Source organism: Podarcis tiliguerta (genome assembly GCF_965153285.1).
Source record: "Podarcis tiliguerta genome assembly, chromosome: 8".
Taxonomy (NCBI): domain Eukaryota; kingdom Metazoa; phylum Chordata; class Lepidosauria; order Squamata; family Lacertidae; genus Podarcis; species Podarcis tiliguerta.
In genome coordinates this window covers 84,429,976-84,442,773 of record NC_139541.1, presented here as the reverse complement: position 1 = coordinate 84,442,773, position 12,798 = coordinate 84,429,976, and the positions used below count along the sequence as shown (strand labels likewise).

At 48.7% G+C, this 12,798-nt stretch overlaps 1 protein-coding gene across 5 annotated transcripts in view; it reads right to left on the bottom strand.

Annotated features, from left to right (window-relative positions):
• Nucleotides 1–12,798, bottom strand: part of PAK4 (p21 (RAC1) activated kinase 4) — an 80,498-nt gene that overhangs the window by 38,039 nt on the left and 29,661 nt on the right. The window contains exon 1 of one of the 5 annotated variants that reach the window (XM_083455188.1): nucleotides 12,017–12,240. The exons of the other annotated variants lie outside the window; for them this stretch is intronic. The gene's annotated coding sequence lies outside the window, so the exon portion shown is untranslated. Of the gene's footprint in view, nucleotides 1–12,016; nucleotides 12,241–12,798 lie in introns of those variants that run through there. 5 annotated transcript variants of the gene reach the window in all.

Genomic DNA, 12,798 nt, shown 5'->3' with positions numbered 1-12,798 from the left:
GCAAGGAAGGTAACCTCGCAGTATTGCTGGATTTTACTTCTGTGCCCGTTTTAATTTTAGGTCTAACATTACACGTTCTTGCATTTTACGGTTTTAACCTCTGTCCTGTGAGCTGCCCAGGGAGCTTTGGCTCTTGGGCAGAACAGAAACGGAAACATGTGCCTACATTTGCAATGGGGACCTTACATGAAGCTGCTGTCCACAAGTGCAAAGCACGAGAGGCCTGAAGTGTCTGCTCTGAAGAGCAGCAGATCTCCATGATCCCAAATCGAGGGAGAACTTCCCAATTCCTCTTATCAAGTACCTCTTGGATGGAGCATGCTCTGGACTAGACATGGGGCCTTCTGCATGCACCAGAACTGGGATGTGGGTCTTGCAACTGGAGTCAAGGGAGCATTCTTAGGCTTTCTGAACACTCTAAGCAGCCTAGAGTTGGGGAGGGGTGTGCACAGAAGACAACTTCACTTCCCCCCAGAGCTGGGCAACGGAGGGAATATTATTTTTTGTACCTGTCAGTCACTTTAAATAAACGGAAAGCCTCAAAGCAGCAAAAGGCCAAGTACACAAGCTGACCACAACTCAGCAAATCACTATTTCTAACGTTTTCTACCTGTCCTTCAAACATAGCCAACACCTCTCTCAGCACCTTGCAATTAAAATAACCTGTTTACATGAATGAGACATGAGCACCCAGGATCAAAGAGAAATTAGCCAGCGTGGTGTAGCGGTTCATGTGTTGAACTGGGACATGGTTGTAAAGGTAAAGGGACCCCTGACCATTAGGTCCAGTCGTGGCCGACTCTGGGGTTGCGGCACTCATCTCGCTTTACTGGCTGAGGGAGCCAGCTTCCAGGTCATGTGGCCAGCATGACTAACCATTTACCTTCCCGCCAGAGCGGTACCTATTTATCTACTTGCACTTTGACGTGCTTTCGAACTGCTAGGTTGGCAGGAGCAGGGACCGAGCAACGGGAGCTCACCCCATCGCGGGGATTCGAACCGCCGACCTTCTGATCGGCAAGTCCTAGGCTCTGTGGTTTAACCCACAGTGCCACCCGCATCCCTTGGGACATGGTTGACCAGGGTTCAAATCCCGTCAGCCATGAAACTCTCACCGGATGACGCTGGGCCATTCACACTGCCTCTCAGCCTAACCTACCTCACAGGGTTGTTGTGGGGATTAAAGGAGGAGGGCGAGAGCCATGTACGCCACTCTTGAGCTTCTGGGTGAAGGAAGTGGGATAGAAATGCAATGAATAAATAACAAGCAGCCACAAACTAAAAATACTAGCTGTGTGCAACCCCCCCAGTGTTACCTGCCTAGGGGCTTCAGCGAGACCCACCTGGTGTTGCCCATGCCTGCAGCGCTCCTCTTGAACCCGTTCACACACACACCCAATATCTGGTCATGTGACCACCATTTGGGCCCAATGAAACTTGCTCTACTGGCCCCCTGTTGACCCAGACAAATGGCAAAGGGAAAACATCGCTTGGGGGCCCCTTTGAACTGCGGGAAAAGCCAGGAAGGAACCGCACCACTACCCCTTAAGGAGTGTATTAGCAATTTCACACCATTTGCATGGCGTTCCCCACATGTGCTGTCTAAACAAAGGCAGGATTGTATCTGGAAGTGAAAGGAAGCCTTCGGCCACTCCTGCCACAAGATCAACATATGAAGCGTGAGGGAGAGAGACAAAGACAAGTCTATTATCTGTTTGCATGCCCAGCCCACCTCTCTTATAACCCTTTGGCCGCCACAGGCTCCCCGATGTTTCTGCGCATCATTCTAGAGGGGTGGCTTAATGTAACAAAGCAATCCAGGATCGGAAAGGGGTGTCCTCCCTTCTCCCGTCCCTCCGGCCCATCCCAGTCGATTGGCAGAGGATCCATGAAGGAATCTGGCCTGCTGGAGCTCCACAGAAGAGCTCTGAGTACGTTTGCCCTCAAGTCCCACCGCTGGCTGACCCCAGCAGATCACAAGACCTGCTTTGAAACATGCTTGTGTGGGTCTAACTAGCACTCAAGCCACACCCATGCTTCAGAAACTTAGCATTTATTTGCCGCCTTTGTGGAAAGTGGGCTGGTTCCCGTTTCCCTGGCTTGTCCGCCTGCCTGCGCACTAGGAACAGGGATGGATCTTGCTGGACTGCAATTCCCATAATCCCTGACCACTGGCCACGCTGGCTGGGGCCAATGGAAATCAGAGTTCAGCAACTTGTGAACAGCTGTGATTCCTGCACTGCAGGGGGTTGGACTAGATGGCCCCTGGGGTACCCTTCCAACCCTACAAATCTATCATTCTAGAGCTGATCTTGTTTACGGCACTATTGCAAAGGAGCTGTTTTCCCCTTCAGTCCACCTTGAGCAGGCATAGGCAAACTCGGCCCTCCAGATCATAGAATCATAGAGTTGGAAGAGACCACAAGGGCCATCGAGTCCAACCCCCTGCCAAGCAGGAAACACCATCAGAGCACTCCTGACATATGGTTGTCAAGCCTCTGCTTAAAGACCTCCAAAGAAAGAGACTCCACCACACTCCTGGGCAGCAAATTCCACTGTCGAACAGCTCTTGCTGTCAGGAAGTTCTTCCTAATGTTGAGGTGGAATCTTCTTTCTTGTAGTTTGGATCCATTGCTCCGTGTCCGCTTCTCTGGAGCAGCAGAAAACAACCTTTCTCCCTCCTCCATGTGACATACTTTTATATATTTGAACATGGCTACCATATCCCCCCTTAACCTCCTCTTCTCCAGGCTAAACATGCCCAGCTCCCTTAGCCGTTCCTCATAAGGCATCGTTTCCAGGCCTTTGACCATTTTGGTTGCCCTCCTCTGGACACGTTCCAGTTTGTCAGTGTCCTTCTTGAACTGTGGTGCCCAGAACTGGACACAGCACTCCAGCTGAGGTCTGACCAGAGCAGAATACAGTGGCACTATTACTTCCCTTGATCTAGATGCTATACTCCTATTGATGCAGCCCAGAATTGCATTGGCTTTTTTAGCTGCCGCGTCACACTGTTGGCTCATGTCAAGTTTGTGGTCAACCAAGACTCCTAGATCGTTTTCACATGTACTGCTCTCAAGCCAGGTGTCACCCATCTTGTATTTGTGCCTCTCATTTGTGCCTAGCTGTTAGCTAGGGATGATGGGAGTTGTAGTCCCAAAACATCTGGAGGGCCGAGTTTGCCTATGCTTGAGCATATTCTTCCCTTTGAAGTTGAGGCACCCAGTATCATGGTGATGTCAGGTGACTGGCAGGTGGACAGACCCACCCACCCGTCAAAAGTGGGTCAGGGTTAGGGGAAATCAGGATCCACCCTGTAGCCCAGGTTTCCCTATGTGATTTAAGATTAAAGCTCCAGGCAAAATCAGATCTCTCCACTCCCCAGCCCTCATAGGAATTCCACAAAAGGAGCAGGAGAGAATCGTATCAGAAATGCCCGGAGGCTGATGAAAATGTAGATTGCCAGAGCCTGTGGGAAGAGGACAGTAACACACCCAGGCAATGGCCAGTGTGAAGGAAAATTCCTCCTGGCTCCAGGTGCTGATGGGTCAGAAAATGCAATAAACTACATTATAAAATGGATTTTTTAAAAAAGAAAAGCTTAACTAAAAGAAATGCAATAATATTTTCGGTCTCCAGGTGATGCTGGAAATATCCCAATCACTGAATTCCTTTGACACATTCAGTGTGCTTTGCAATCCTGATGAGATTTACCCCTGCATTGACTCTGATGTTCCGTTCATTAAAAAGGGAGAAATTCTCCAAGTTTTCCACCAAAAGAAGGAGACACACAGTTTCTACTGCAGAAAAAGTAGGCTGGAATTTAAACCATTAATGGGGGTGATGGGAGACAGAGGAAAAGTCTAACCACCACTGAAAAAGTCGATTCTGAAAACTGGGGTGTAGTATATCCCATGCTCAGACCGACAAGATTGCCATGGGTAGAGCGCGGGCTAGAATACCATTTTCATTTTTGTCTATAGTCAAGCCATATATGAATTTTATGAAATACAGTGGTACCTCGGGTTAAGTACTTCATTCGTTCTGGAGGTCCGTTCTTAACCTGAAGCACCACTTTAGCTAATGGGGCCTCCTGCTGCTGCTGCGCCGTTGGAGCACGATTTCTGTTCTCATCCAGAAGCAAAGTTCTTAACCCGAGGCACTATTTCTGGGTTAGCGGAGTCTGTAACCTGAAGCGTATGTAACCCGAGGTAGCACTGTAAATAAATGCTCAGTGAGGTCCTTCCTATTTTTGATTCAAATGAAGAAGCAAGTCTGGTCAGAAAAAGGCAGCTAGAAGATCCCCTATTGAAAAGGTAGCTGTTGTTCTTGCATTTATTTCCCACCTTTTTCTCCTTGGAGCTCAGGTACTTCTGCCATTACAGTGGTACCTCGGTTTACGAATTAAATCCAGTCCGGAAGTCCATTCTTAAACCAAAGCCGTTCTTAAACCAAGGTGTGCTTTCCCTAATGAGGCCTTCCGCCGCCGGTGCCCTTCCACCGTGCGGATTCCGTTCTTAGACCGAGGTAAAGTTCGCAAATGGGGACACCGCTTCCAGTTTTGCGGAGTTTGTAAACCAAATCATTCGTAAACAGGAGTGTTCTTAAACCAAGGTACCGCTGTACTTGGTGCCTGGTGAATATGGGTTAGCCAATAGCGATCCTCCCAGAATATAAGGTAAAAATAATTAATTTGGAATATTTTTACTCCACCTCACTCATCTTGCTTGTTGCATGTTATTATTCTAATACTTAAAGAGATATTTTTGACATACTGTAAAACAATTTTCTTGCTGTGCAATGAGAACATATTGTTGTTGTTGGCATCCGTCTGTCTTGAGAGACAACGGAGTGTGCCTCTGGGGGTGAAGTCAAACGGCTGCGTTAGCAGCACTGAAGTGACTTCCCCGGGGTGCAAGCCTAGGCAGTGTGTCTGGCAGTCCTGGTCTGCCCAGATGACAAGACCCCCCCTCTCGGCCTCACTCGTGGGGTCCAAAGGAAAGCAAGAGCAGTGCATTTGGCACCAGTTTGGCTGCAGGAGTTGCCGGAAGGAGGAGTACAAGGCGCCATTCCACTGTCTTTTGAGGAAATCCAGCAAAATGTTAACACTACACAGCAGGGACAAAAAGACTTCATTAAATGGTCAAACAAAAATCTCCCCTTTCCAGGTTTTGCACCCTCTCGAAAAGGGCCAGCCTCACTGTTGAAGCCGTTCCAAGATTGTGGGTGCTGTCACAGCTTCCAGGGGCCACAGGTGAGAGCTGGGTTCAGGGTGGGGACCAAGGATGGACAAACTACCCCAGAAGAAGCATCACGTAGTCTCACCAGAGATGCTACCCCTGCTAGGGTTGCCATAGACCGGGACATTCGCAGGGAAACTAAAATGTTTGTTTACAAAGCTATTGTACAACAACCTTACTGCATGCTTGTGAAACAAGGATCACTTATAAACGCCATCTCCAACTCCTTGAAACATTCCATCAATGGGGTCTCCGAAAAATTTTGCACATCACTTGGGAAGACAGGCAAACTAATACCAGTGTAGTGGAAGAAGCAAAGATCACCAGTGTGGAAGCAATGATTCTTCAACGTCAACTTCGCTGGACTGGTCATGTTGTGCGGATGCCTGATGTTCGTCTTCCAAAGCAACTACAGTGGTACCTCTGGTTACGAATGTAATTTGTTCCGGAGGTCCGTTCTTAACCTGAAACTGTTCTTAACCTGAGGTACCACTTTAGCTAATGGGGCCTCCCGCTGCCGCCGCCACCGCGCGATTTCTGTTCTTATCCTGAAGCAAAGTTCTTAACCCGAGGTACTATTTCTGGGTTAGCGGAGTCTGTAACCTGAAGCGTCTGTAACCTGAAGCGTCTGTAACCCGAGGTACCACTGAACAATCCCCGTTGCATGTAAAGCCATATGTATCAGCAGCCGTTCGATCCCCCCTTGCTAAGGAGGAACCCATGCAAACTGTACCAAAATGAAGAACTTTAACTCCCAGAATAACTTCAGCAGCAATCTTCATGGCTGAGCAGTTTTTAATGGGATGCACATAGTCGAATCCCAATACATTTAAGCAACTAAAGAGCAATTGCCACCCAGTTTCCAGAGATTGGAGAGGGGGGGAGGGAGGTTAAGTTCAGAGCTAAGGCTTTTATCATTTTTGCCACCTCTGCAAAGGGACCTACATGTTTGCTGAAGGAGAGGAGAAGGTTAAATTACACTCCAAGGGCCTACCCCCCCCCACTAGCCACATCCACCAACCTTAACCTAGGTCAAATTCCCTTTATCTCCCTGCCTTGTTTAATTAGTCAGCCATAAACCAACACTTTTTCACGGCCCTGGATAAGCAGAGGAGCAGAGCAAGCACGCCTACGTCCACTAGCACACACCAGCACACACCCAGCAGTTAAGATCTTGCCAGTGGCTGAAAATATAACCACCACCTAAAAAAAAAAAAAAAGACAGACAGAGGGAAACTGGAAGAGACTGACAAAACTAGTTTCTTCGGGATCAGATATAAACTGGTTCTGTGGTGCAGCTTTTTAAAAAGAAGTTGGAACACTGTGTATTTGTACGGCTGAGTTACAACAACAGCGTCAACACACAGGCATTGTGCGGAAAGGATTCTAAGACCATCTGCGGAGATAGACCCCTACTGGGCATGCAACCATGTTGTTTTAGAAACATTTGCGGGCCCCTTATATTAACCTGCTCGCAACACCTATGGGAACTGCTTTAGAGCAAGGAGGAACACGGGCCCATCTGGGTCAGTGCTGCCTTGTCTACAAGAACCAGCAGTGGCTTTCCAGGGATTAAAAGGTAAAGGTACCCCTCTTGACAGACTCTAGGGTTGTGCGCCCATCTCACTCTATAGGCCGGGGGCCAGCGCTGTCCGAAGACACTTCTGGGTCACGTGGCCAGCGTGACATCGCTGCTCTGGCGAGCCAGAGTCGCACACGGAAACGCCGTTTACCTTCCCACCGGTAAGCGGTCCCTATTTATCTACTTGCACCCGGGAGTGCTTTCGAACTGCTAGGTTGGCAGGCGCTGGGACCGAACAACAGGAGCGCACACCGCCGCGGGGATTCAAACCGCCGACCTTTCGATCGGCAAGCCCTAGGCGCTGAGGCTTTAACCCACAGCGCCACCCACGTCCACCCACGTTCCAGGGATTAGGTGGGATCTTTCACAGTTCTATGGAGACTGATTATGGGACCTTCCACACACAAAGCATATAGCAGGGGTCAGCAAACTTTTTCAGCAGGGGGCTGTTCGACTGTCCCTCAGACCTTGTGAGGGGCCAGACTATATTGGGGGGGGGGGGGGACAAAAAGTGAACGAATTCCTGTGCCCCACAAGTAACCCAGAGATGCATTTTAAATAAAAGCACACATTCTACTCATGTAAAAACACGCTGATTCCCAGACCGTCCGTGGGCCGGATTTAGAAGGTGATTGGGCCAGATCCGGCCCCCAGGCCTTAGTTTGCCTATCCATGGCATATAGTCTACACCTAGAGATGCGAAAATCCTCCTCTGGAATGAGTGAAATGCTATTTTTATTAGTAGCAGTAGTAGCAGTAGTAGACTGTCCCATACCAGCATTTCTCAGGGTGGTTCACAAGATAAAACCACAATATAAAAACACAAAATACAAAATCAAGATAAAAACAAAAAACGCACTGGATGTCAATCAGCCAAAGGCCTGGTTAAAGAGGAACATTTTTGCCTGGTAAACAAGGTTTTACTCATTGAAAAAAACGTGTTGCCCAAAGACTTTATGCAAGAATCTACAGCATCAGCATGCAAATTCCTGTGTCTACTATGTAAACATAAATGAAATTCAAGATGCATTTCTAGATCTAGAGATGCTGCCATCTTCACAAGAAAAAAAATGCCACAATTGTTATATTAATAAATAGCCACAAGAAATGAATACAGTGCTTGCTTTTTAACCATTTATACTTTGAATTGATTCAGGCACGAGCATCTGAAAAGAACTGTAAAGGTAAAGGGACCCCTGACTGTTAGGTCCAGTCGCGGACGACTGTGGGGTTGTGGCGCTCATCTTGCTTCATTGGCCGAGGGAGCCGGCGTACAGCTTCCGTGTCATGTGGCCAGCAGGACTAAGCAGCTTCCGGCAAACCAGAGCAGCGCACAGAAACGCCGTTTACCTTCCTGCCAGAGCGGTACCTATTTATCTACTTGCACTTTGATGTGCTTTCGAACTGCTAGGTTGGCAGGAGCTAGGACCGAGCAACGGGAGCTCATTCCATCGTGGGGATTCGAACCGCCGACCTTCTGATCGGCAAGCCCTAGGCTCTGTGGTTTAACCCACAGCGCCACCCGCGTCCTGTTTGAAAAGAACTGTAGTAGATCTCAATTCACTTTTGACCCCCCCCCTCCATCTGAAATGCCATGCCTGGTCTTGCACTGAATGTAGTATTGACACCCTAAGTTCAACTGATGATATATGATGTTTACAACTCATGAAACTTGAGTTCTTTGAATGGTTTAGAGGTGGCACTGGAGGACAGAAGGGCTCAGTGCCTTTAACAGATATGTGGCAGGCAGAAATTAAACAGGGCAAGCCTTTTCTAGTATAGGGAAAGTGTTGCTGGCAGACATTCTGCCGAGTTGTGTGACTCCAGATTTATTTTGGGGCATTCCACCCCACCTGCAAACGAGGGTACAAAATTGCACATGACATAAAGTCTTCTTTAGCGAGTACAGCAGAGGGCCCAATCCACATACAGTGCGTGGGCACCACAAAAATCCTGTTGGCAGCCCAGTAAATGGGGAAGCTTCAGTTACTGGGTTGCTGTTGGTCAGGTTTCCACAGTAAAGCCTAAGGCAACAATGGGTTTTCCAAAAAAAATCTGAAATAGAAAAATTGATGGAAAGATTTCTTGGGGAAATCTGCATAGTGTAATTCTCCAATGCCCTATAGCAATGGTTCCCAGTTGGTGGTCTGTGAACCCCAGAGGTCTGTGTAACCCACCCAGTGGGGTCCATGGCACCATTCACACAACAAATACCACAATAGAGGTATCAACATTTTCAAAGGTAGGTGGTCCATGGCTTGGCTTTTCAAAAAGAGGGGTCTACAGTACTTAGCTAACTGGGAACCACTGCCCGATAGTTACCGGTATCTAATTCAGCATGCTTCTTCTCTTTGCAATTTTTTTTTTAAAAAGAGGCTACAAATTTAAAAACTGTTAAGCTTGCCATTTGGCATTCCACCATTGCTAATTATTTTATGAAATGGAAATTCTCCCACAGAAACCCTCCTGCCCCACATCCCTGGATGCAGGCACCAGACAACCCTCAGAGAGCATCTGGCACCTGGCTTCCGCTTGCAGCCTGAGGAGTTCACTAGCTGTTCCACTCCCAGCACAAGACTCTTCTTCCACAGTGAAGCAACTTTGTGCAGTTGTAATGCTATGCTACCCCAAAGTGGCAGCAGCGTACAAAGTTCTCAGGGCAGTTCAATGCAGAGGACAAAATGGTACAAGGCTCGGCTCTGGCTTCTCAGCTCATTCCTGCTATCCAATCCCTACACCTATCTCCAGCTGAAGCGCAACAAATACAAGAACACTAGTCACTGTAGTCCATGCACAGGTAACCTTGAGGCTGGATTACGGCAATGTGCTCCATGTGGGGCTGCCCTAGGGTCTGGTTTGGAAACTCCAGCTGGTGTTCTCTGAGGCCAAACTGCTAATGGGGACACCAGGTCGAGAACATGTGGTCATTAAAGCATCTGCACTGTCTGCCCATCTACTACAAGGCCAGCTTGAAGGTTCTTGTATTAATCTGCAAAGCTATTAACAACTTATGTCCTGGGTATCTCAGGGAGCGCCCGAACCCTTATATCCCAGCTCGATCACTAAGGTAATCTGCAGGAGCCACCAGCCATCTCCCCAGCCACTCTAGCCACTCTGGGGCAGCTTACAGCACATAAAAAATCGTAAAACATCAGACATTAAAAATACAGGGCTGCCTTCAGATGTCTTCTAAAAGTCAGATAGTTGCTTACTGCCTTGACATCTGGTGGGAGGGCATTCCACAGGGCAGGCACCACCACCGAGAAGGCCCTCTGCCTGGTTCCCTGCAACCTCACTTCTTACAGGGAGGGAATTGCCAGAAGGCCTTCAGCGCTGGAGCTCAGTGTCCAGGTTGAAGATGAGGGTAGATATGCCAACCTTCATGTATACTAGGCCAAGGCCGTTTAGGGCTTTAAAGGTCAGCACCAACACTTTGAATTGTGCTCGGAAATGTACTGGGTACGTAACAATGAACAGGTGCCAAACGCAAATACAGTATTAGGTAAGCTTGGATGTTTCTACATGTTTAGATTTGTTTAGTAAACACAAGTAAAACAAACATGCTAAATTAGATCACACATGGGCATTAGGAAAAAATTCCAATAAAAATTTCCCAGAAAACCCACAGCTACCAAGCATCAGCAGGCAGCTGCCTACCGGAAAGGGCCTGCTTGCAACACTACCCCGCCATTAGCACCCTGCTCAGCCAGTCGACTTTTTTGGGCTCAATAGTGGAATTTTCATTCTTAGCAGAGGCCTATTCAAGAGCAGCAGCATTTATGCACCACACTGCTGCAGGCAAAGCATGGGGGGAAGGGAGAACGAAAAGCAAGAGAATGCTCAGCCCTTGGTAGGCAGGGAATGAAAGCTGCAAATTGCATATAAATAGCTGCATGCAACAATTCTCATGTTGAGGTCTGCAAAGCCAGGATTGTGCCATGAGCCTTGGGAATGCCTCTCCTAGTGGGGAATCCAACAACCTGGAGCCAGGGATCCCCACTTTCTTAGGAACTCAAAGCTGAAGGGTGGGTTCTTGCTACTACAAACATGCGTGTACCTCCAAAGCCCCCTGTGGTCCCCAATTTCTCTCTCTCCCACCCCTCTTCTTGCTACATCCTCTCACCTAAGACATTCAGGAGTCCAGCCTCACCACTCCAAGTCGCCTGAAGGTCTACTTTTCCTTTGGCTGGCCCTGATGCCACAAGCTCCCTCACAGAATACCTCCCCATTGCTTCCCCCCTTTCTTCCCCGATTCCTCCTCAAGGCCCACCTTTTGCACGAAGCTCTTGGCAGAACCCCTCCATCTCCACACCCCACAGTAACTAGGCTTACGTACACAGAACTGAAACAAACGTACACGCTCCCTTCTGGCCCCTCCCCTTTCTCCGTTTAACTGTAAACTGTAAACCCCTTGGAGCAACCACACACTTGAGTTTTGCAATGCTGATAAATAGAGTCTGGTCCTGAGCAAACTGGGCCAAGGGATAGGTTTATACCCAAAGGCACTTTGAAGTTTGCATTATTATTCTTGGGGCCTTTAATCCCCACAGCCCTTTCCTAGGCCCACAGCCTTAGAGGTACAGTTCACCAACTCTTATCACGAAGCCTCACCCATTTATGGCCACTGCCTCCCCGCCTCCCCAGCCTTACAGGCCGCAGTCAACTGGGCGGTGCAGCCATCCAACTCAAGATTATTTGACCGTGAAGGTAGGCTACATTTTGACTGTCAACTGCCCTGCCCTCAACCTCTAGGCAACCATTTCAGAAATGGGTGGGCAACTCTGTTGTTAAACATGCAATAAGCCATTTCACACACACACACACACACACACACACACACACACACACAGAGAGAGAGAGAGAGAGAGAGAGAGAGAGAGAGTGTAAACCTGCAACACGAGATTTCCATTCTAAAAAGTTTTCTCCCAAAGTTTTTTTGCGAAAGAGAAAATTCTGCCCAAAATTGAAATTAAATGCACAAAGAAACAGCCCACCCTGAAAATAGAACCTCTCCCTTTTCGCTGAGTTGAGCAGCTTTCACCAGAAGCCAATGCCCTGCTGGAACACACTGTTTTTTGGGGGGTGAGGGGAGAGCCTGGCGTCCCCCTCGCTCGCCCAGCACGGACAGGGATCCCACCCTTCCTGGAAGCGCCCCGTGGGGGAGGGGGAGCAACTCGCCAGCAAGTTCACTTACCTCCACCATCGCTGTACTTCCTGAAAAGTCAGCCGCAGGGTGCTGGAGAGGAATAAATCACACGGCGGAGGAGAGGGTGGGCGGACAGGGTGGGGGAGAGAATGATTCTCCTCCGGAAGAGGGGTTTTTCTTCTCTGCTCAGGAGAGGAGAGTCAGTTGGTTTCCCTGACTAGGAGACACTTGATCCGGGCAGGAACGCGCACACTCCTCCTTTGCTCGCTCGGCTGCTACACACAAGTTTCCTGACGTTGCGAGGCCACAAGCTCCACCCCTCCCTTCCCAGCACTCTGAACTGGGTGAAAGGAGGGGAGAGGCAGCAGCACTGCCCTCACTGGAGGAGGGAGGCAGCGACACCCAAAGAGGAAGAGGAGGAAGACGTGAAAAGGCGAAGGGATCTTTGGGGCTAGCCTGGTGCCGTTCCGAGCCTCTGGATGAATTCAAAGGGAAGGGGCCAAGATTATTTGTGGGGAAGGGTCCCCCTTAAGAGAAGAATCATTTGTAAAAGGAGCTTCGAAAGCCTCTTGGTTTTAAGGGTGTGGGGTGGCGACCCAGGAAGGGAAATATGAAGAGAAAACACTCTGTACATGCTCAGAAGTAAACACTATAATAATAATAATACAGTGGTACCTCAGGTTATATATGCTTCAGGTTACAGACTCTGCTAACCTAGAAACAGTACCTTGGGTTAAGAACTTTGCTTCGGGATGAGAACAGAAATCGTGTGACAGCGGCAGCGGGAGGCCCCATTAGCTAAACTGGTACCTCAGGTTAAGAACAGTTTC